This window comes from Cryptomeria japonica, chromosome 7 (genome assembly GCF_030272615.1).
Source record: "Cryptomeria japonica chromosome 7, Sugi_1.0, whole genome shotgun sequence".
Classification (NCBI taxonomy): Eukaryota; Viridiplantae; Streptophyta; class Pinopsida; order Cupressales; family Cupressaceae; genus Cryptomeria; species Cryptomeria japonica.
The window spans coordinates 677,694,851-677,719,471 of record NC_081411.1 but is presented as its reverse complement, the minus strand read 5'-3'; the positions used below and the strand labels follow the sequence as shown (position 1 = coordinate 677,719,471).

Sequence of the window (24,621 nt, the reverse complement as noted above, 5' to 3'; positions counted from 1 at the left end):
TCTATGCTTCATATTTTACACTATTGATCACTTGGCATTAAATTTAATTAGTATAACTATTAGACCTATAATGCAATTCATTTAAATAGTGAACAATAAGTGACTTCTATTTTGCTCTTAGTTGTAGCTTCTTTTCAATGTATTGGGACAACCAGCCTGGAAGGGTAAACATCTACTTAAAAATCAGCATATCATTAGATATAATATAATGTTTGGCATAATAATAGACTATGTGCATGTAAGCATTTATTGATTATATTGATGATATAATAACACCACATTAAATATGTCTAAAAAGTAACTTACAACATAAGCTACAACCACCAATGTACCTTTTCTATTCAATAATAAATACAAGGATGCACACATTGAAGTTTGTGCCACGCAATTCTCTCAAACTCTCTGAATTTATTCTTCTAACATCTGGTATCATAGAGGACAACTATAAAGGATATGCTGGTTCAAAGAGAAGAAACCCTAAGAGAGAGTACACTAAACCAATCTTATGGAGAAGAAGATTGGCTATGAGATTGAAGGGAAGGAGAATGAAATCCGCTCTCCACTGTCAAATCTGCTGTCCAAATAAAAACAAATGAGAAAATTGCTGCTATCACAATAATTACAGGCATAAATAAGAAATCTGTATACCTGAATGGTACAGTGCATATCGAAGATGATATGGTAATGTATGGATGAACAGTAAAGTGCTGATGAACAGTGGGATATACATGAAAAGTGATATAAAAAAATCAGTACATTTTTTCTGATTTTTAATCTGTAAAATAGGCCCAATTTTTTGCAAAAATAGGTAAAAACCTACATTATGTCATCTGCAATTGCTTTTTTTTCTTGTAAGTTGACCCCAAGTAATGGCCAATATTTAAAATCTCATTTTGCCTTAAAGACCAAGACTTGACAAGCCAGAATTTTAATGATTGGAGGCACAAAATAATCACCATTGATTCACATAAGAATTGTGATAGAAAAATCTACTGTAATGAAAAACCTTATTGTTTTTCTTGTTTCTTATAACTTGAGTCCAAAAGTTTGGAAAGCTATTTCTACTATTCATTTTTGGCGAGTATGAAAAATAAATATCAAACTTATGAAAATATTAGAGCCCTATTTTTAAAAAAATATATATATACAAAACTGGGTGACAGTGGATCATATCAAAATATCTACTTAGAATGAAAAACATTAGAGATTATTCAATGCTGCCATTAAATCAGTAAAAGAAGATAATATGTTTCCCTGGTCATCAATAATTTTCCAATGTTGTCTAAAACTTTTGTAAAGTCTTTTTCAACCATTGCCAGAGTCAAACACTCACCTTTGAAAAGATTAGTTCAAATTTGCTGCAAAAAGAATGGAGACAAATGCGAATGGCTAAGTCCATGTAATGTCCCCTTCCTAATTTGCCCTAGAATCTCAGTTGTAACAAATTAGGGGTACAATTACATCTTACCAAGTAAAACATCTCTTTAAATAATGTGATCCTGAATTTGAATCTTGCAAGCATAGCATAAGAAACATATACAATATATGTATATTTAATTACTAGGGTTAGACAAGATCACATTGCATTCAACGAGTAACCATAATATTATTATACATGCAAATTAGCTTTTCGAGGAAAGACGTGAGAGGTCCACCAAAGCCATTTCAGCACCAAGCCCAAAGGAATGTCTACCACAGCCCAAAGGTTTGTACCTGCTTTCCCCATTCATGTCTCATCTTCCTGTAGACACATGCCCTCTTGCAGGATTGGGGAGAGGTTGTAAGGGGGTTATTTGACTCTGTAAGTTCCCTCTTTGTCCTAGGCCGCAGTGGTCCTACTAGGACAGCCTCCTTACGAGCCCGCTTGCTACCCACATCTTACTCCTCAGGCCTTCTCCCACAAACAAGAGGGATTTCAGACAATCAGGGATATCTTATATAGTTATATTCTATTATATAATCATACACTTAGGCATTATCTATTATGCATAAGCAACATGTATATATATACCACCAGCAATTGTGAAAGCATAGAGTGCTGCAAAGGGCAGATCTGAAAATAATATCAGGCTGTTCTTTTAAGCCTGATCTGAAGATTAATTCCTTTGATGTGTTTGCTGTTGGATGACTAGGGTTTGATCTGAAATTCCTTTATTTCCTTTATTAGAATTATTTCATCCTCTATTAATTGCTTACTCTTTTTATACCTTCATATCTCATTGAGGAGAAACTTGTCTTTGGAAAGAGTTATCCATTCAAACGGGTCATGTCTCCTCATTTCTGTCTTATTATTCAAATTACATCTGCACTTAATTATTCATTACAGTGCTTATTTTCAATTCCCCAAGTTGATCTCCCTTGGATGTGTTGTGACCACATCACACATCGCCCCATCAAGATGGGGAACCCCCTTTTTTTAAGATTTAGCCTTCTCTAGGAGTAGTCTCTCTTTGATCTTTTCTAGTGAATGGAGTGGAGTAGGTCATCAAGTGTTGCAAGATTGATTCGTAGATGGACTCAAGATTGAACAAACCAAGCAAATTCAAGTGAGAGAGCTAAGTGAAGAGTCATTCATAAGGTTGCGTACCTTGTCCTAACTTGAGAGCAAAATTTTCATCAAGACCACGTACCTTGCTCCCTAATTGAGTGAAATTTGCCTAAGTGACTTGACCCCGTACCTTGCTCAGGTCTTGGAGCGAATTTTTTTTGTGTACCCTCCAAAGGATCAAGACCGAAATTCTTTCACCAAGTTGCGTACCTTCCAAAGGTCCCAGAGCGAATTTTCAGTTATGTCCTTGGAGAGGTCCAAGAGCGAAATTCTTTCACCAAGGGCATGTACCTTCCAAAGGTCACAAAGCGAATTTCCTCCATAGGTGTTCTTAAGGGTTGAATTGATGATGCTTTCATGTGGAAAGATTGGAAAACTTAAGGTCAAAACCAACCAAGTGAAAGAGAATTTTGAAGTCAGGTACCTTTGGAAGGACCCAGAGCGAAATTTTTGATGTACCTTGCTAAGGACATAGAGAGAATTTCTTCACAAGGACATGTAACTTCCTAAGGGTCCAAGGCGAATTTCATCTCCAAATGTGTACCTTACAAGGGATCAAGAGAGAATTTATCCAAGTGAAAATCGAGAGTGAATTTTTTGAAGTCTTGGAGAGGTTTTAGGGCGAATTTGTTCAAGTATGTACCTTGTTGAGATTTGAGATCAAACTTTCCTAGGAAGTCTTGTACCTTCCGAAGGACATAGAGTGAAATTTTTATCAAGATTATGTCCTTGGAGAGGTCCTAGAGCAAAAAAAATTATCAAGATTATGTCCTTGGAGAGGACATAGAGTGAAAAATTTTATCAAGATTCATGTCCTTGCTAAGGTCCTAGAGCGAATTTCACCTCCAAGTCATGTCCTTGCTAAGGTCCTAGAGCGAATATTTCACCAAGATCGTGTACCTCGCAAAGGTCCTGGAGCGAATTTTGATTTGGTGTACCTTAGTAAGATCATAGAGCGAACTTTATCCAATAAGCGTACCTCAGAGAGGTCCTAGAGAGCGAAATTTTTATCAAGGTGATGTACCTTGCAAAGGTACAAGAGTGAACTTTTTTCAAGATGACATACCTTCCAAAGGTACAAGAGCGACTCGTGTGTGTACCTTGCCAAGGTCCCAAAGCGAACTTCTCTAATTCACATGTTTTGGCGCCAAAAACTTATTCAAATTTCAAATTCTAAAAAGGAGAGGATCAAGTCGGCTGGCATGGAAGAAGCAATTTATTTTTTTTGTTTTTATTAAACCAAGTCGGCCTTATACCCAAGAGTCAGACTTTGCCCTAAATCCCATATATAAGATAAGTCAAAAGGATCATTTTAGCATCAATTCAAAACACAGTTCCTCTCTAAAAGCAAATTTTGTCAGCAGGTCAGCGAATTACTCCAATTGAACAGCAAACTTCATCAAGCATCAGCGATTCTCAATCAGCATAAAGGGCGAATTTCATCATTAAATACAGGTCTGGTCTTTTAGAGAAGAAGAATTTATCATTTGAAGATCAGGTTGAAGCAATCAAATAGCAAACTCATCTTTTGATAACCCAGATAAGCCTTTAGACATCAGAATTGCATTCCAAACAGTGAATTCATTAATTAGTGTCAGTCCTTTGATTGAAAGGAAATCATCAAAATCAGAGGTAAGGACTGCATTTAAGATCCAAAATCAGGTCTGATTAGAGGCAGAAATCATAATTCATTCAAGTTTAGATGCATGTATAGAGTTAGATCAGTCTTATTAAGCATTTGATTAGAATCATTAGAGTGTAGGACTGGTTTAAATCAGTATTTCATCTTCATTCTAAGGTTTTGCAAGCCTGAAATCAATAATTTTCATAACCTTGTCAAGACCCTAACTTGAACATTTTTAATAGGGGAATGATGGCAGCACCCAAGGCAAGTGGATCTACCTCCTGACAAGCCCTCATCAAAGAAGATCAGAAGAACAATGACTTGGAGACTAAAATCACATCCCGCTGGAGCAACATTGGAGATACAAACCTTGGAAACTTCAATGCGAAGAAGTTTCGTGAGGCACCATACATTGGCAAACCATCATCTATAACCAAGAAGATAATAGAAAGCGGCATCATCAAGGCAGCCGGCTTCCCTCTTGCAGTTGGATGTCATGAACTAATGATTGAGGGCGCCAAGCACTATGATTCACACTCAAGGACAATTGTGGCCGAGGATGGAACCGTTCTTGCTTACCTATCAGAAACAGCTATAAGTGAAACTTTCCACCTACCAAAACAAAGGGATATGATCTATAGAAGCTTGGAAGGAACTAAATCAATTTATGAAGATGATCTTGATGCATGTCTAACAGTCATCAATAGGGATTGGTTGCAAAAGACTAGACCTCGCCTGAATAAGATACCTAATGGGCCACACTGAATTGACTTCCAAGAAGAATTCAAGGATTTGATCACCATGCTTAGCCGAGTTATAGGTGCTTCTCAAGCCTTTTGTTTTGATAAATGGATGTTCTTCTTCATACAAATAATCATCCAAGGTAAAGGAATGATCAATTGGGCAAGAATCATTAGTAATAGCCTAGATGTACAGCTGAGAAGGTTAATTCCCACCAAGTCATTCCACATGAGCCCGTATGTCATATATTCTCTAGCAAGGAATTATGAATATGCGGGACTACCACATAAAGGCAGAGTTGGAAGAAGGCCTGGAGAGAGAAGGGTTTGTGATTCCTATGAAATATTGCATCACCCACCTAAGCAACACTATAGAACAATCAATGATACTTTCACAATGCACATCACTAGGATTCTACAAGGTGGAATCCATCTGAGATTGTCTCTGGAGGCACAAGCACTTGTCAAACAATATGGTGCCTGGTTCATTCAATTTCCCAAATTCACATATATAAGAATCCAAGGATGTCCTTCTCCTCCTTATATGTTGCCACGTTATCCAACAGACAGGATAGTACTACTTGAGGTTGCAAGACAATTGTTATCATGTACCAAGGCATTAAGATACAAACATGGAGGTGTCATCACTAATTCCATTTCAATTGGGAATTCAATAAAAGTTTGTCCTTCCCTTCAAGTAGCTGAAAGTGCCGAGTAAGAGTTATCTCTCTATTCCTTTACACCATTTGCTTCTAGAGATAACTTTGATCCCTATGGCAATGTAGAAGAAATGGTTGGAAGAAAGCATAAACATGTGTTTCAAGTAGAAGACTTTTGGATGAACGCACAAGATGACTTAGAGATAAAGAAGAAGATGCACTCTCAAATGTCTCTTGATCTCATCAGGAAATGCAAAGTTTATAGAGTGGTCGATCAAGCACAAGATAGTGGTAGATATATCCAATCTACCTGCGAGATGGAATATAAAGGAATAAAGATTAATTAGGATGAAAAAGAAGTCATGGATTTGAGGGAATTGATGAATCAAGTCTTAACTTGCACACGCAAATGGGTAGATATTCAGCATCAGAAATTGAAGGAGCAAGATGTAACAATGACATTCAATTTGGAAACAAGGATAGAAGAAGAAGAAAGGGCAAGTGTAAGTGAGAGCACTTCTCATTCTAAAGGATCAAAGAGGAAGAATTAACAAGGAAAAAAAGAGACATCCAAGAAGAAGCAAAAGACAAATTCTGATCAGCATCCTAGCGCTTCTTCTAGGAATGAGAGAGAAATAAATCAAGGCAAGGATCAAAGAATAGATGAAAGCATGGTCCATGAAGTAGATGAATCAATGGAGTACAAAATGACATGAATGATAGACAAGATAAAGGAAAGATGCCACAAGTATCATCAAATCTAGACCTCCATATCCAGATTTGTGATGATGAGGAACAGGGAGATATTAATGAAGTAACTTCCCCTCCATGAATGAGCCATTGCCCAAAGAAGTGCAAGTAACAGAAGGAAGATCTTCTATCCTCGACTGGCTCAAAGAAAGACTTGCCAAGGAGGTAATAGCGGAAGAAGAAGAACAAGCATTTGATTTGGGGAGTCTTCTAAATGGACCTCAAGAAGTCATTGAGAAGAAAAAAGCTTCAAAGATGTCTAAAGTAATAAGAGACGATACAGCCTCTAGGAGGATACACATTGCCACTCCAGCGGTAGATAAGTATGAGGATGAGATTACAGTAGACAAATATGATTTGGAGACATTTAACTAAGGTCCACTTACTTCTAAGCAAGCCATGGATGAAGCAACCAATTCAATGAAGGCAGTCAATGAGAAGCTTAAGGCTGAAATAGAGAAGAACAAAAGGTTAGAAAAGGAGATAAATGCTTGGAGAAGCTATTTCCATCAGTTCAAGGAACCACTAAGAGAGCATGACCCAACAAACACACCTCCACTAATGCTTCCTCATGAACCAGGAAATCATATGGAGAAAATAGCAAACTCAGCACAGCTTCTAGATGCATGGGTCAATAAATCCTTCACAATGGCTAATGCGTTTGTGAGAAATATGATGAAAATACTTGCTCGAGCCATTCGGGTTCTTGAGATAGTTCATAACCTCATGGTGAAAGTTGATGCCTTCACTAATGCTAAAGATGTCACCATCCCAGTATTGCAAGCAATAAGAAAGGTACCTAGACAGATACTGGCACAAGAAGGGGTAATTAGAAAGGAATCAACTCCTAATCTGTTATAGTGGTCGACTTTGCTTCAAATGAAGAAATTCCTTTTTAGAGACGTTAGTAACAAATGTAATCAAGTTGAAGATACCATCCATCCTATTCATGACAAGGTGATTGAGGTGATGTGCGTCATTCTTGACAAAAGGGCAGAAATTGAAACCGATGTGGACATTCAAGAATTGGGGGACAAGATAAAAGTTATCTTTCAACGAGAAGGTGGACTGATCACAGAAAAACAGTTGGATCATATGTATACCACTATGTTCCTTATTGATAAGACAAAAGAACTTGAGCATGGATGGGAGATAACACTTCTTGCAGCCTTTGATGAAGTAATCCACCTAGAGGAACGAATGAAGAATCTACCTTAGATTCCAATTTATGAAGTTGAAAGTATGACATCCAAATTCATTGAATATGCCAGAAAGGAAAAGGAGAAAGGGAGCAAAGTTCTAGAAGAAAGTTCGTTATGATCCCAATTGGCATTTCATTTTCCTATTGGAAGATGCTTCCTCGATTTTTGTGCCAACACATGTTATCTTCTCATTGGTTGATTAATGATGATGATTATCTTGATAGGGTTTCATTTGTATTAAACCCTAATTAGGGTTTAGGTGGCAAGATCTTGGCCCTTGATCTTCATTCAATCACGGCCCTTCATTGTATTTGGGAGTCTTATATAAACTCCACTCATTTCATTTGTAATGGTTAATAAGCAATAAGTAATAGCAATAGCAATAAGAGTAGCAATAGAGTAGACGAGAATAGAAGAGAGAGTAATAGTGTTAGAATATTGGCAAGAGAGACTTGAAGAATTGTTGTTGTTTGGCTATTGGATCAATAAAACATTGAAGTTATGGTGTTTTTGCTCAATTCATGAAGCCTATTGCATGGTTCTTTTACCTTCTTAAGCCAACCTTTGATGTTAGTTTAAGCATTAGACTAAATGATGGAATGTTGCACTTGATATATTGTGAAGCTCGTTATCCATACCACTAGTTTTCTTGCTGATTGTAAGTGAGCCTTGTGTGGTCAACTGGAACCTTTGAAATTGTTTAAGTTCGATTATTGCTAAATATTGATATGCATTCAACTAATGGTGTCTATGATTAGTAGTGATTTGAAAATCTCCAAACATCTATAGAAAATTGCACTAGTTCTAGTGGAGTTGTTCATGTATGGCAAAGCTATAACTAGTTGAGTTTCACTTATGTCATTCTTCATCCATCCATTCCTAGGATAGTTTAAAACTTCTCTAAACCCTTATCTTTTGCCATTTTTTGCAAATCATTCAGTAGTATTAGGAAGGAACTTCATTGCATATCATCTACAAATCACTTCATGAGATCTTTCGAACCATAAATGCCCCTTGATGAAACAACAATCACAACGACCAACAAAGTTTATCCACACATAGTGATCCTACATACATGAACCTTGGAGTCTTCTCGAATGATCCTTAAGCTAATCTTCAGCATCTGAGAGATTTTATTCAAGAGAGGATAAGATACATTTTGGTATTTTATTTTGTGTTCGCATGTGCATAAAAAACACATCAACAGGATGTATTCCTCAAATGATATCTTCTCCCATTTATATCTTTCCATGTGAGGGAGAGTCATACCTCTTCATCATATCTGCCCTTTTCCAAGGGTCAAAACCTTTAATAATTATCACCCTTTGAAAGAGTCACAAGCCTTCATCATTTATGCTCGTTCCTTTCTACTTCCATTAATCCCTCCTTGTTTCATATGCTCCCTTCCTTTTTCTTCCTCCCCATCCTCCTTTCAAATGAGGTTCTCTTCTCCCTTTTATATCTCATGTTTGAGAGAGTCACAACTTTTCATTTCATGCCTTATGATCATTCATTAAACTTAATTATATTTTAATATTATTCTTTTATATTTTTATTTTAATCTTATTTTTATTCTTTTGTATTTTAATTTTATTATTATTATTTATAATAAATCCTATTCAAAAAGGGGACATTACAGTCCAATTCTAGGGAATCTAAAAGTGCAATTGCTGCACAATATTGTCAGTGTTTTATTTTGTATAAAATGAGACAACACAAAATAGAACAGTGTACAAGCTAAAACTACTCCTAAAACCTAAACCTATGAATATTGAAAGAAAACCTGACCTATCTTTTTGATCTCAGAGGTTGAGCACAAGACCTAAAGGAACTTATCTAAAGAGTCTTTTTACATTTAAGACTTGCAACAAAACAAAATGAATGAAAAGATGAATGCTTACTACTAGCTAAAGTAAAGATTAGAAGATCCACGTGAATAGCATAGGAATACAAAAAATTGAACATCACATGATTTCAAGTACAAACAACTAAATCGTATACAAAGCTACAATTTTGTAATAACACTTGGCGGGCATAACTCAAATCCCAATAAAATTTTTGCAATTGACTCAATTCTACTCTTTCCGATCACCAGAGTTCCAAAATGGACAGAGTGAGAACATACAAAGTAAGAACGGGGATAGAGGACCAGCTTATAATTTAAAATTGTGTTACACAGGGACAGCTCCCCACCCCCTCAAACCCCCATCCATGTCCCTTGAGGCATTTTAGGGGATGGTGGGATGTTAGGGGACATCCCCTAGCCGTCCCCCTCCCCAAACTAAGAAAATTAGGAAATGTCCCGAAATGCACCCCTTTGATTGGGGAAAGCAAGAAACGCATAGGGGAAACCTCCTTGTCTCCAAGGCAGCTGGTGATATCTCGGACGTCACTCAACTGTCTCAAGGATGGTCAGGCATCCCCTCCAAAAAAAACAATTTTTTATATTGTTTAAAAAATTTCATTCATAACATTAAAAAAGGCCTATTAAATATATCATGACAGCATTATAACAGCAGTATACCATGACAACATTATAACAGCAGCAATAAACATATCATGTCAGCAGTACAACAGCAATTAAATTAATCATGACAGCAGTGACAGCAACAATTATAGGTAACAGCAATAAATATATCATGATTTAAATTCATAGTTAACGATATAAGTTATATCATAGTTTGAGGACTCTGTAAGTACTTTCCAAGACTCGTGGGACTCACAAGTTCTATCACTGGACAAATCAACTTGCCATGGACTTGTGAAGTGAGTCCCAATGAGTCCTAGGGAGTACTCATCTGAATCTCACCCTTGGACTCTTCGAGTCCCAGACTCGAACTCCCGAGTTCTGGGCACAGCGAGCAAGGTTATAAACACAAACATCAACCTTATGCAAAATAAACTATTTGTTGTCTATTTTACGAGTTGATTTTGTAACCATTCAAAAAAAAAAATCAATTTTTAAGGTGCAAAACCTTTGGTCAAGGTTTTTCGTATGGTGGATGGAGAGGGCATGCCAAAGGGTTTCCTTTATGGGGACATGGATAGGGCCAAAGAGGCCATATTGCATTACTAAGGCGGGAACAAGATACGAAATCATTTGGTGCATCATTGATCGTAGATGGACAAACCAACTCAACCAGCCGATACATGCATTAGCCCACTACTTGAGCCAAAATTCTACTTCTCTAATACATTTAAGGTTGATGAGGAGATAATGGCAAGGGTTATTACATGCATTGATAAGATGGTACCAGATGGTGACATGAGAGACAAAGATCTTGATGAGTTGGAGTTGAGACTTGCTATATCTTATTTATGAATTTGGCTATGTCGACTCTCTAGAAATATCCATTTTACAGACATGATAACTAATTATCTATATTTGATCTATCTATTCAAGGTCTACAAGGGTGCGAATGGGAGACTCTTTTCATCACCTCAAGCAACTGATAGAAGAGAAAAACAACAACCAAGTAAAAAATTTAGTTCAATACTACAAACAAAAATTAGAAACTCGATTCTTATATTTTTTTACTTAATTTTTATATTTTTAAATTTTTTTTGTAGATTTATGGTGCTGGCACACCAAATCTTCAAAAGCATTTTGTCCCAGCCATGTAGTGCTTCTAGGTGTGAACGCAATTGGAGCGTATTTTAGTACATTCACACAAAAAAGAGAAATAGGTTGACCTAGTAACGCCTCGATAATCTTGTCTTTGTTCGGTACAACCTCCGCCTTCAATCTAGAAAGGTGGAGGGCATTTCACATGAATCCATCGACTTGGATGATATTGATAATTATGATGAATGGACTATAAATGAACAAAATGATGGTGATGGCCTTACTGGTGAAGATCTTGCAGAATTGGAGAGAGGAGTAGAAGAAGCAGAGGCAGCAGAATTGAATGGAATGGAGGAGAACGAAGACAGTGTTGAAGAAACAATTTGTCATCATTTTGATATTGTAGCACCTTCTAGTGCGAGGCTTGAAAAAATGATTTACATTAGGAGGTGAAAGAGGAAGATGTAGATCGTATTTGGTTGTTTTTCTCATTTTGACATAACATTATATGTAAACATTTATAAACTTATGATGTTGTTATAAGTTTGAAAGTTTAAAACTGAGTATGAATTATGAAACTTCAAATATTGAGTGTTTGAAGATCAAATGTGTAATGTTTGAATTATAACAAATTGGCAGTCAAATTAGGCTTTTATGTTCTCTAAATGCATTAATTTTATTTTATTTTTTCGTAAAACTAAGGATTTTTGTTGCCGAATTTATGCCAAGTTTTTTGCCAAGTCTATGCCAAGTTTTCTGCCGAGTCCATGTCCAAATTTTGGACTGCCGTTTTGACTCCAAGTCTGAGTCATCAAACTTCTAGTTATATAACAGTTACCACTAACAGTAATATTTTGGATTTATGATTTCATTGCTTAATAAAAGTCTCAAACTTCAAAATTCTTGATGTGGTATTAGAGTCAATGATTATTGTTAGTTTCTGTAGACATTATCCAACCTCTTAAAATTGTCATGTTATATTGCTACTATTATTTTCCGATTCATTAACTAGTAGAAATCTCTCTCTCTCTCTCTCTCTCTCTCTCTCTCTCTCTCTCTCTATATATATATATATATATATATGCACCTCAGACTCTCAACACCAAAACATCGTGGAAAATAGAATTTTAAAACAACCACCATAGAATCACTCTAGCCAATTGGTTGATAGTGAGTGCAAATAAAATTGCATCAACGCCAAAATGGCAAATCAATTCACTTGATTACAATTCATTCCATGCAAGGCAAAGAATGATAGAAAGTAAATAGGATCTAGCAGTACTGGCTTCCAAAAAACTATTACAATCAAAGAACAATTATTAGTCATACAACTTTCCAATATTACAATGAGAAAAGAGTGTTCGTGTTGGAACTAAGCCACACCCGGACCGACGATGGACTAGTCCAAGAGGGGCTGGTAGCTCAGTGGTAGAGCACTCCAGCAGCGTATGGAAGGTCCTAGGTTCGAGTCCTAGCTGGTCCATGTCTCAACATGGTATTAGAGCCAGGTCCAAGCTAGGAGTCCCAAGCACACGAGAGGTGTGGCTTAAGGGGGGGTGTTGGTGTTGGAACTAAGCCACACTCGGACCAACGATGGACTGGTCCAAGAGGGGCCAGTAGCTCAGTGGTAGAGCACTCCAACAGCATATGGAAGGTCCTAAGTTCGAGTCCTAGCTGGTCCATGTCTCAAAAAAGAGAGAAATGGTTTTTTTTCCTTCATAGCTACATTCAGACATTTTGTCAAACATTTATCTGTCATTCTGAATTTGAGAGCATTTCGTCAAACAATTAGCTAGCAAATTGTAACATAAAATATTTACCCGAATTGAGCTAAGTGATGATCATATGTAGTTGGGTCAAAAAGTCTGATATATTGCTTCCTTACTGCTGTTGGACTATGATATGCTGATTAAATCTGCATGATGCCCCTCCTTGTCATTATACTAAATCTGATATACACACTTGTCCCATTAAAATCTTCACTTTAGAAGTTGATGCTGCTCAATTGCTGTCTAAAACAGCTCTTCTTATCACACCATTAGTGATTAGGAAAGGTGTTGTAATAGATCTGGGTAGCAAGTACAACTCAAATTTCACAAACACTCGGAACTTCGTAATGCATATGAAAGCGATTATAGATCTACAACACTGGATTTTTCACTGCTATGAGGGGTAAATATGTTTGAATCACTACCAAAATCACTTAGAAATAATAAACAAAAGTCTGTTAATAAATTTCACAAACACTCAGAACTTGGTAGTGTGTAAAAAGTGGTTGCAGGTCTGCTACATTGGACATTCCACTAATATGAAGGGTAAACAAGTATCAATCATAGCCAAAAGCACTCAGAAATATGAACAGCAGCTTGGTAATTAATTCAAAAACACCCAGAACCTAGTAGCGCCGAAAGATCCCCAACCCAATTCTAACCAAATCTGATCCAAACAAACTGTTTGTTTTGCTGATAAGTCTTTGGCCAGCATATGTTAAGTGGGGGTTTGACCGATTTCTTTGTTTTGTTGGGTTATTGAGAGTTTGTGGACAATGTTTTGAATGCTAAGTGAAAGAAATAGTTGATACAACATAGAATAATGCATAACACATTAAGAAGGCAATTAAGATATCTTTCTTTCACTTAAAAAGACTGATGTACATACCTTTAATTGAGCATTAAAGTCTGATACAAATTTCGAGCAGGTGGAATATAAAAATCAGCTCCAATATTAGCTACTAACCCCAAATACAACTAGAATTTGATGTCCTTTCCAAAATAGAGCGGCTGGCTGAAAATAAGCTATAAATGAGTGGTATTGACCTCTAGAAGGTCTACCCTGCAATTAATTGAAGAAAATCTGCCCTCAAACTGATAAATTTCCACTCAAAACCCCAATTAAGGCAGCCATCTGCACACTGAAGCTAGATACTGATGAAACATGTCACTAAGAGAGATGGGTTTTCGTCCAAATCTCCAAATTCTCCCAGAAGTTTGTGTTCCTAGAAGCTCCAAGCTGCTCAAACCCTCAAGCTTGTTGTTGTTCTAAAAATTGAAGACATAAGAATGAATCCAATTGATAGACAAAGCACCTTTTTATCTATTTTGGGGTTACTCTTTGGCCTTAAAAATCATAAAATATCATTGAGGGTCTAATTCTTCATCGTGAACTTGGCCCCCTTTTAAAAACAACTTAAGTTACTAAGATGGGGGCACTTTTTACCATTCATCTTATGTTTCTCTGTTACTATTCACTTTTTACTATTCACATAAGGCCAACTTTAATATTTCAATTTTAACCATGGATTCAACCCCAAAATTACAATCTGAACAGCTCGAAAAGCTCTCTGCTGAGTTTCACAACCCCCAGTTGGGTCCCCAAACCACACTGCTGACCTAAGGGACCCTAATAGTAGGCCAACCTCTGCTCAAGTCTAAGATGCCTAATGAAGGGACATTACAGTCCTCCCTTCCCAGGATTGCTTGCCCTCAAGCAAACATCAAACAACCCGCTGCTCCACTCTAATTAAAATGCTCAAGCACCACAAACCATGAAGCAAGATATTGGAATCCATGTGAAATAATGTACCAAGCAAATCAATACCTGGATCCCATATCAAAATGAAAAATCTGTTGTAGAAGATGAAGTAGGGGAATGTCAAATGATCACCATGAAGTAACCATACAAGCATGTAGAATATCAAAACAATGTGAAAGCGAACCCCCACATGCCAATGAACCAACATAAATGGCCACCCAACCTCGCTGTTATAACTCTGATCACCAATATATGTGATATCAAACATGTCAACAAACCAATGTCAATCAACAAAAATCACTCCACACTCCAACTCTATCCCAAAGGTATAACTCCAAACACTCCCATACCGTTGGGAAACTGATGTAGACAATGAAAAGTCTGGATATGCCATAGGATTCCAACTAGGACAGCCACTAGTCCATAGGGAATCGAAGAATATGAAGTCACCAATCAACAAAGATATTGCTGCCATATCAAGTGAAATAGGTGACAAACTCAGAAATGAAGTATCTATGCCATCACTACTCCACACAAACAACTCTCGAGTGGCTGGCCCACTAAGAAAGTCATCAACCAAATCACTATCATCACCAAGAGAATGATCAAATACCTCAACTGGAAATTTTGAATAAAGCAATTCATGTCTCTCATCATCAAATGAATGTTGAACATCACGAACATGTTGAAGATTGATCTAGGCTTGTTAAGCCAATAACTTGGCTTGGCTTGCCCTTTCTAGCCAATCATCATTCATCATTTGGGACTGAGTTATATCAGCTGCTCTAAAGTGTCTAAACCCAGTCCTAAAATGAGATATACCATGTGACTTATCATGACCAAAGCATTCTACATGAGTACCAACCATAATAGAATTATCATGACTCATTTCCCAATGATTAGAAACACCAATGTCATGAAAAGGGGAGGATGAATTACTGCTGTTATAAGTAAGAGAATGAGGACTGAATTGTTCCCTTGTATTCATACCTTTGGAGTCATCAAGCATATTGGCTACATCAAGGGCTGGTTTTAAAGATATACCCACTAAAGTTACCAAATGATGATGCAATTCCTTTGCTACCAGTGAATTTTCTGAATGTATACCTTTATTTAGTCCTGTTGTGATCTTTTTCTCACATCACCCCATTGCAGATGGAGACCCCCTGTTTTTGCTTTTTAGGGTTTTGCTTTGGCGTCACAACTGCTAATCACCAGTCTTTTTGCAATGAAGAGTTAGAGTTTTTGAGAAATCATCCCGACCCAAATAGAGAATTCATGGTCAAATCAGTGTTTGAGTATTGTCAAAGTGCTTAGAAGGTCTAAAGGACGAATATCGCAATTGCTTTGGATCATTTCTGACAACTTTCTATTTTTTGAAAAAAAAAATTGTGTTTTTTTTTTGCTTTTTTCTACTTTTTTGAAAGTGGAACCTGGGTTTTGTTCTTCAGGTCATTTGATCACTGCCCATGTTGTTAGAATTTGAAAATCTTGTCTCTAAGTATAAAAGGCAAGGCTTTGCTTTTCTCGTTTTTTTCTGGAATTAGGGTTTTGATCTTCAGGCCATATCATTACTGCCCATGTCTTCAAATTCGAAAAATTTTGCCTCCAAGTGCAAAAAGCCGGGTTTTGCTTTTTCTGTTTTTTTTTTAAATTAGGGTTTTGATCCTCAAACCATATTATTGCTACCCATGTTCTCAGAATTGAAAAATTTCATCTCTAAGGGTAAAAAGCAAGATGGAAACCCTAATTAGGGTTTTGTTCCAGAAAATCAGCCATATGATCAGTACCCATGTCCTCAGATTTGAAAAATCATGTCTTTAAGTGCAAAAAGCAAGGTAAAAACCTAATTAGGGTTTTTGTTCCAAATGAACATGGCAGGTCAAAATAGACATGGTAGGTTAGAGATGGATATGACAGTTTGAATAAGTGTGAAAAATGTTTGTCTAGATAAAATTCGCCCAAGGGAAGAATGGCAGAGAAAGAATGTCTAGAAACTAGGAAGATGGCAAAGCAAAGTGGAAGCATGTCCAAGCTTCTTCCAACCTCGCCTTGTCCAAGGAAGAGCGAAGTCCGCCTTGGCATGAGACACATAAAGTCTGCCTTGGAAGATTGTCCAAGCACATGCCAAGTCCGCCTTGGCCAAGCATCATCCAAGTCCGCCTTGTCCAAGGAGCCTCCAAGTCCGCTCTTGGCAAAGACTCTCCAAAGCCCACCTCCTGCACGAGAAAAGTTGTCCAAGCACTAGCAAACTCCTACCTTCAATCAAGTAATCAATGGCAAAGGTTCATCAAACTCCTAACTTTGGTTAAAGAAAAAATTCAAAAAATTGGCTAAGTGTTGATACCTGTTGTGACCATTTCACACATCGCCCCATTAGAATGGGGACCCCCTCTTTTTGCTTTAGGTTTTGCTTTCTCTTTGCTTGTTTTTCTCTCTACTTTTAGGGTTTTGAGTGAGTGAGTGGTCTGCCTGGGCTAGCTAGATTAGGGCTAAACCTTGGAAGCTCGTTTTAGGGTCTTGTTTAGGGAGGTTGTTAGTCGTCTGCCTGAAGCCTCAAGATTGCCAGAATGAAGCATGTCTTTCAGGAGAGTCAAGTTGGTTAGATCAAGGAACAGGGAGAATAGGTCTCAGGTCAGGTCTAGATTGAAAGAGGGTTTTTCTTGTCAAGATCCTGTTTGTTTCCCTGTCTAAGTCAGTTGAGTAGAGCCAGTCAAGAAAAGGAGGTGGTTTGATTAAGTTTGATGGAGGATGAAGCGAATCAAGGTAACATCTAGCCTGGAAATGTCAAAATCGCTCCTGACCCTTCCAGAGGGTCCAGGGCGAAAATCCTTGTAAACCTCTTTTTCTCCTCATTTTTGACTAAGTGATGCTTTCTAGGGCATGTTTGGAGGTGAATTGATATGTTCTTGCCTGGAGAGGGATTTGATTGTTTTTTGAAGAGCAAGATAATGCCTGAAAGAGGACTTTCACTCCTGACCCTTCCAAAGGGTCCAGAGCGAATTTCATCCTAAACACTATTTCTTGCCTTGGATAGACTTGCAATCCTGTTCCTAGCTTAGAAAATGATCTAACTTTGCCTTGTGAGGTGGTTTGAAACTTGAAGACTAAGCAATTTGGCCTGGAATGGAGATTTCACTCCTGACCCTTCCAGAGGGTCCAGAGCGAAAATCTTGTTAGAGCTTATTTTTCACTAACTTTGGCTAAGTTTTGATGTGTAGAGTATCTTGGAGGGAGGATTGAACGTTCCTGACACATTTGAAGATTTGGAAGGTTGCAAAATGAAGATTATTTGACAAGAAGGGAAATTTCGCTCCTGACCCTTCCAGAGGGTCCAAAGCGAAATTCCCAAAAGCCCTTATTATGCAGTGAAGAAGGTCATGTTTTGGGCATGAATGAAACGAGAATAACTTGCTTTTGCCTCCTGAAGATGTTTTAACTTGGAAAGTGAAGGATTTTGCCCAAAAGGAGAATTTTCGCTCCTGACCATTCCAGAGGGTACAGGGCGAAATTCTTCAATCACCTATTTTTCTTGCAAAATCAAGTCACTCTTTGGTTTTTATGGCTTGGATGAGAGGAGAGTAGTGTCTTTTTTCCTTGAGAGGTGAAATCAACTTGAAATGATGATGAATTGAGCCTGAATTAAGAAATTCGCTCCTGACCCTTCCGAAGGGTCCAGGGCGAAAATCTCTATAGGAGACATTTCTTGCTCAGTTTGGTCGAATTGAAGTGTCAAAGGCATGATGAAAGGAAGAATGAGCATGTTGAAAACCTTGGGCATGTTTAGAAATGAAGAAAATGAAGGATTCTGGCCAGGAAAGGCAATTTCGCTCCTGACCCTTCCAAAGGGTCCAAAGCGAAATTCCTTATAAACACATTTTTTAGCCTTTCTTGGATATGAAACCTTAATCCTAGCATGATGAAACATGAAATCCCACTTGGCAAAGAAGTTTTAAGGTGAAAAAATGAAGATTTTGGGTCAAGATTGTAATTTTCGCTCCTGACCCTTCCAGAGGGTCCAGAGCGAATTTTCTCAAAATTACCTTTTGCTATCAAATTTTGTTAAGCCAAGTATGGGATAAGATCAAACATAGAAAGAATTACCCCTAGGAGTGAATTGAGGTTGCAAGAAATCATCAAAAAGTGAAGGAATTGAGCCAAATGGTGAATTTCACTCCTGACCCTTCCAAAGGGTTCAAAGCGAAATTCCTAAAAACACCTATTTTCTTGCAAGGTCAAGGCAACTTTTTAGTTTTTATGGCTTGAATGGGTGTGAGGAAGCGTGTTTTGGCTTTTGAAGATGATTGAGTTGTCAAGAGGAAGCAATTAAGCCTAGAACATGATTTTCGCTCCTAACCCTTCCAAAGGGTCTAGAGCGAAAATCCTCAAAACTATCCTTTCTTCCAAAGTTTGGGCAAAGTTAAGCTTAGACATGGGTGTGAGAAGACATTTGAATTGCCTTGAAGTGGAATTGGACTGCTAAGAATGCAAATTTTGAAGCCAAGAGGGAAATTCGCTCCTGACCCTTCCAGAGGGTCCGGGGCGAAATTTCCAAATCCTCCTATTTTCCTTGCAGTTCAAGATAAGACTTTGGTTTTTAGGACTCAAAGAGGAGTAAGGCATGATGTTCTATGCCTTGGAAATGATTTGAAGTTGAAAGGATAAAGGAATTGCCCTAAAACCTAAAAATCGCTCCTGACCCTTCCAAAGGGTCCAGGGCGAAAATCCTAGAACCAACATGTTCCTTTCAAGTTTGTGCTAAGGCAAAGACTAGACCAAGGTAGAAAAGGCCTTTGAGACCACTTGTGAGTAGATGTTTGTTTCAAAATTTGATGATTCTAGGTCAGAGAAGGAAAATCGCTCCTGACCCTTCCAAAGGGTCTAGGGCGAAAATCTCAAAATCCCCTATTTTGCCTTGCAAGAACAAACCAAGCTTGGGTGGAGTGAATGAAGAAGACCATTGCCTAGCTTTGAGTGAAGGATTCAAGACAAAATGATGGAGTAAGCCTAAGCAAGAAAAATCGCTCCTGACCCTTCCAGAGGGTCCAGGGTGAAAAACCCTAAAATCACCTTTTTCTTCCTGATTTGAGTGAGACTAGGCCTGGACTACAATGAAAGAACCTATTTGGAATGCCTTGAAAAGGTTTTGGACCTTCAAAAATAAGAATTTTGAGCTCAGGAGAGAATTTCGCTCTTGACCCTTCCAGAGGGTCCAGAGCGAAATTCCCAAAAATACAATATTTCCTTCAAAGTTTTGATGAACTAACCCAGTGATGGAGATAAATGAACCCTGGAGATTGCCTTGGAGGAGTTTAATGATCAAACTAAGGTGAATTTTGGCCTAAAATGTAAAAATCGCTTCTGACCCTTCCAGAGGGTCTAGGGCGAAATTCACATTTTCACCTAATTTCCTCATTTGAAAGACTAAAAATTGAAATGCAAGACTTTGATCTAGGCAAAACAAACATGAACTCGCCTTCCGGGAGATTTTGGAATGAAGGGAATAAGGTATTCAAGACCTAATTTGAAAAATCGCTCCTGACCCTTCCAAAGGGTCCAGGGCGAAATCATCAAAAACCTATCATTCAACCTTGATTGATTAAGTTTAGGGCAAACTGCAAGATTGTAAAGACAAAGACATGGAATTTGCAAATATAGGTTGAGAAAATTTCAATTTCATCAAGAGAACAAGCGTGGATAAGGGGTTCAAACAAGTCTTGAAGTGAATCTAGACCTTCATCACTTGGAATATTTCAAAACTTAAGGAGAAAGGAGATTTCATTAAGCCTCAATCAAACCTCCATATTCCTAAATTTTCACCAAATTTGCCAAATTCAAGACATTTGGGAGGTTAAATTAAGTTCGCATAATTTGAGGCCTTTATAATTGAATTAATTAATTTTTAAAGCCTTAAAACAAATATAAAATCCACCTTGGAGGCCTTGAAATTAATTTTAAAATTTTAAAAAAAATAAAAGGAGAGCGCTTAAAATACATTTATTTGCTTTTACAAGCAAGTCGGCCTCATGAGGATTAGGGTGAGCGCCTATTTAAGGGAGATGCTTTGTGGTGAATCCAAATCATTCATTCATTGTTCTAAATGCGATCTTGAGGAGCAGATTGGAGGAGCGAAATCTAGCAGATTGGAGGCGAATTCTTACTAAGTTGGAGGCTAAATTTCCAGAATTTGCCAAGTGGTTGGAGGTTAGTGGAAGGCGAACTTCTTTTGAAGGTTAATCAAGACATAATTTGTCTAAAGGGAGACCAAAATCCAATCCTTATCCAGCAAGATCTGATCTTTTTCCTTAAATTTTTCAAGGTTGATAGTTAAGCATTCAAGAAGAGGTATGAAGAATCAAATTGTTTGAAGTCCTTATTCAAGACTTATTTCATAGCAATCTTTTAAAGTCTAAGTCTTGAAAAATCTAATTTCCAATCATAATTAATTTGAAAGTTTATAATTCTTGGATTTGTCATTCTCAAATTAATGTTTTGAATTATTCCCTTGGAAGGTCTTAAATTCTATGCTTTAAGGTATGATGCTTAAAGACTAATTTTAAATTTCTGTGTAGGCATCAAATGACGACCCCCAAAGCTAGAGGATCTACTAGTCGGCAGGCTCTCATCAAGGAAGATCAAAGGAGCGACGAATTGGAGACTAGGATCGTGTCCAAGTGGAATAATATCGGAGACACCAACTTAGGAAACTTCAATGTGAAGAAGTTTCGAGAGGTCCCCTATATTGGCAAGCCATCACCTATTGCAAGGAGGATAATTGAGAGTGGCATCATCAAGGCTGCAAGTTTCCCTCCCACAGTCAAGTGTCATGAGTTGATGATCGAGTGTGCCCGCCACTATGACTCACAATTAAGGACGATCATAACCAAAGACGGGAACATCTTAGCCTACCTTTCAGAGGAAGCTATAGGCGAAGCTCTTCATCTTCCGGACCATAAAGACATGATCTACAAGAGCTTGGAAGGAGCAAGGTCGATCTATGAAGATGATCCTGAGTCTTGTTTGAACTTCATCAATAAGAATTGGTTGCTCAAAAGTCGGCCTCGCCTAAACAAGATTCCCAATACACCACATAGGATTGACTTCCAGGAGGAATACAGAGACTTGATAACTTTGCTCAATCGAGTTACAGGTGCTTCTCAAGCCTTCTTCTTCGACAAGTGGATGTTCTTCTTCCTACAAGTGATAGTCCAAGGAAAAGGAATGCTCCGTTGGGCCAGAATCATTAGCAATTGTCTGGACGTACAGTTGAGAAGGCTAAGACCCACCAAATCATTCCACATGAGCTCATATGTTATATATGCCTTGATCAGGAGTTTCGAGTATGCAGGGCTACCTCACAGAGGAGTGATTGGAAGAGGACCCGGAGAAATAAGAGTTTGTGATTCTTATGTTCAACTGCATCATCCGCCTAGAAGTGACTACAAGTTAGTCAATGACACCTTCACGATGAACATTACCAGGATATTGCAAGGTGGGATTCACAATCGACTGTCTCTGGATGCACAAGAGCTTGTGAAGAAGCGTGGTGCATGGTTCATTCAGTTTCAGAAATTCACATACATCAGAGTTCATGGGTGTCCTTCACCTCCCTACATGTTGCCAAGATATCCAACAGACAAGATAGTACTACTTGAGGTGACTAGACAGTTGGCAACTTATGCGAAGGCATCCAGACACAAGCATGGAAATGGAATTCCCGTGCCCATCATACTAGGGAATTCAGTTGAAGTGTGTCCTAATACTCAAGCCGCGGAAGATGCAGAAAAGGAATTATCTTTATACTCATTCACATCCTTTGCTTCGCGAGAGAATTTTGATCCTCATGGTTATATGGAGGAGATAGTCGGCAGGAAGTACAGGCATGAGTTTCAGGTGGAGGACTTTTGGATGAATCTCCTAGGTGATTTAGAGGTCAAAAGAAAGATGCATTCCAGGAAATGCAAAGTTTATAGAGTAGCCGATCAAGCCCAAGATAATGGTAGATACCTCCAGTCATCCTATGAGAAAGAAGACAAAGAAGTGAAGATAGATTGGAATGAGCCCGAGGTTTTAGACTTGAGAGCTTTGATGGCTCCCGTTTTATCCTGCACTCGCAGATGGGTGGATGTACAACATCAAAAGTTGAAGGAGCAGAATGTATCAATGACATTCACTTTGGAGGCAAGACCAGAAGAAGGAGAAGCAAGTGTGAGTGAGAATACTTCTCATTCCAAAGGCTCAAAGAGCAAAGAAGGACCTGAGAAGAGAGAACCTTCCAAGAAGAAGCAGAAAACAAATCCTGATCACCCACCAAGCACATCTTCTAGGTATGAAAAGGAGGCGAGTCAAGGGGAAGATCAGAGGCAGATAGTATATGAAGTTGATGAGCCTATGGAATCCATGGTACAGAATGATAAACAAGAGAAAGGACAGACACCTCAACATTCATCAAGTCAATCTCCCCAAGTTGGTGCTAATGAGCAACACGAAGAAAAGAATGATGATGAAGCAACATCTCCTTTCCGGGGAGATAGACCACTACCTACAGAAATAAAAGTGAGGGAAACAAGATCTGCCATTCCTGATTGGCTGAAAGAGAGACTAACAAGGGTAGTTGTGGTTGAAGAAGAAGAAGATGTGTTTGACTTGGAAAGCCTTATAGGAAATTCTCATGAGGTAATGGAAAAGAAGAAGGCCACAAAGATGTCTAAGGTAATTAGAGATGAGACAGGATCCAGGAAAGTGCAGGCAGCTACACCAGTGGTAGACAAATATGAGGATGAGATTCTTGCAAAAGAGTATGACTTAGAAACATTTGAGCTTGGTCCACTTACCTCTGAACAAGCGATGGAAGAAGCAACTGATTCATTTGAAGCACTTAAAAACAAACTTAAAGAAGAAATGGAAAAGAATAAGAAGCTTGAGAGGGAGGTCAGTGCTTGGAGGAACTATTTTAGTCATCTTAATCAGCCCTTGAGACGTCAAGATCCAACAGTATCTCCTCTACAAGCACTCCCTCTTGAATCAGTAGGTGAGGCAGAAAGGGTGAAGAGCTTGGTTCAACTTATGAGTTCTTGGATTGATAAATCCCACAATGTAGCCGCTGAATTTGCAACAAGAATGATGAAGACAGTTCATCGAGCTATCCAGGTCCTTGAGATTATCCATAATGTAATGATAACTGTAGCTGCATTCACTCACACTAGAGATGTTATCATTCCAGTCTTACAAGTGATAAGAGAAACACCAAGACGGATTCTGGCACAAGAAAAGATAATGGATGGAGGAACCCATAACCTCCTACAGTGGTCAGCTCTGCTCCAGATGAAGGAGGTCCTTTTTGAAGACGCCAACATCAGATGCAGCCAAGTTGAAGGCATCATTCATCCAATTCAAGATAAGGTGTTTGAGGTGTTGTGTACCATTCTTGACAGACGGATCGAGATTGAGACAGATGTGGACATCCAAGAGTTAGAGGATAGAATCAAGGTCATCTTTTGCAAGGAGGAGAACATCATCACAGATAAGCAATGAGATCAAATGTACACTACTATGTTCCTGATTGAGAAGACCAAAGAACTTGAACCTGGATGGGAGACAACTCTTCTCACTGCTTTTGATCAAGTCCTTCACTTGGAAGAACGAATGAAGAATCTTCCTGAGATTCCCATTGCTGAGATTGAGGGAATTGTGTCCAGATTCATTGAATATGCTAAGAAAGAGCATAGGAAAGGGAACAAAATTCTAGATGAAAAGTTGTTATAGGATGATGTGGCAACTTAATTCCTATTGGTCTATGTTTCCTCGGTATTTGTGCCAATTCTTTATTGGCTATGGATTAGTGATGTTTATCTAAATGGGGACTTTTTTGTAACAAACCCTAATTAGGGTTTAGGTGTCAAAATCTCAGCTATTGATCTTCTTTTGATCCGGGCCATTCATTGTATTTGAGGATGCTATATATACCCTCACTCATTTCATTTTAAAAAGTTAGAAGAGTTA

At 38.1% G+C, this 24,621-nt stretch overlaps 1 protein-coding gene across 5 annotated transcripts in view; it reads right to left on the bottom strand.

Annotated features, from left to right (window-relative positions):
* Positions 1 to 24,621, bottom strand: part of LOC131040382 (probable pre-mRNA-splicing factor ATP-dependent RNA helicase DEAH9) — a 229,780-nt gene that overhangs the window by 153,017 nt on the left and 52,142 nt on the right. The gene's annotated exons all lie outside the window — the stretch shown is intronic.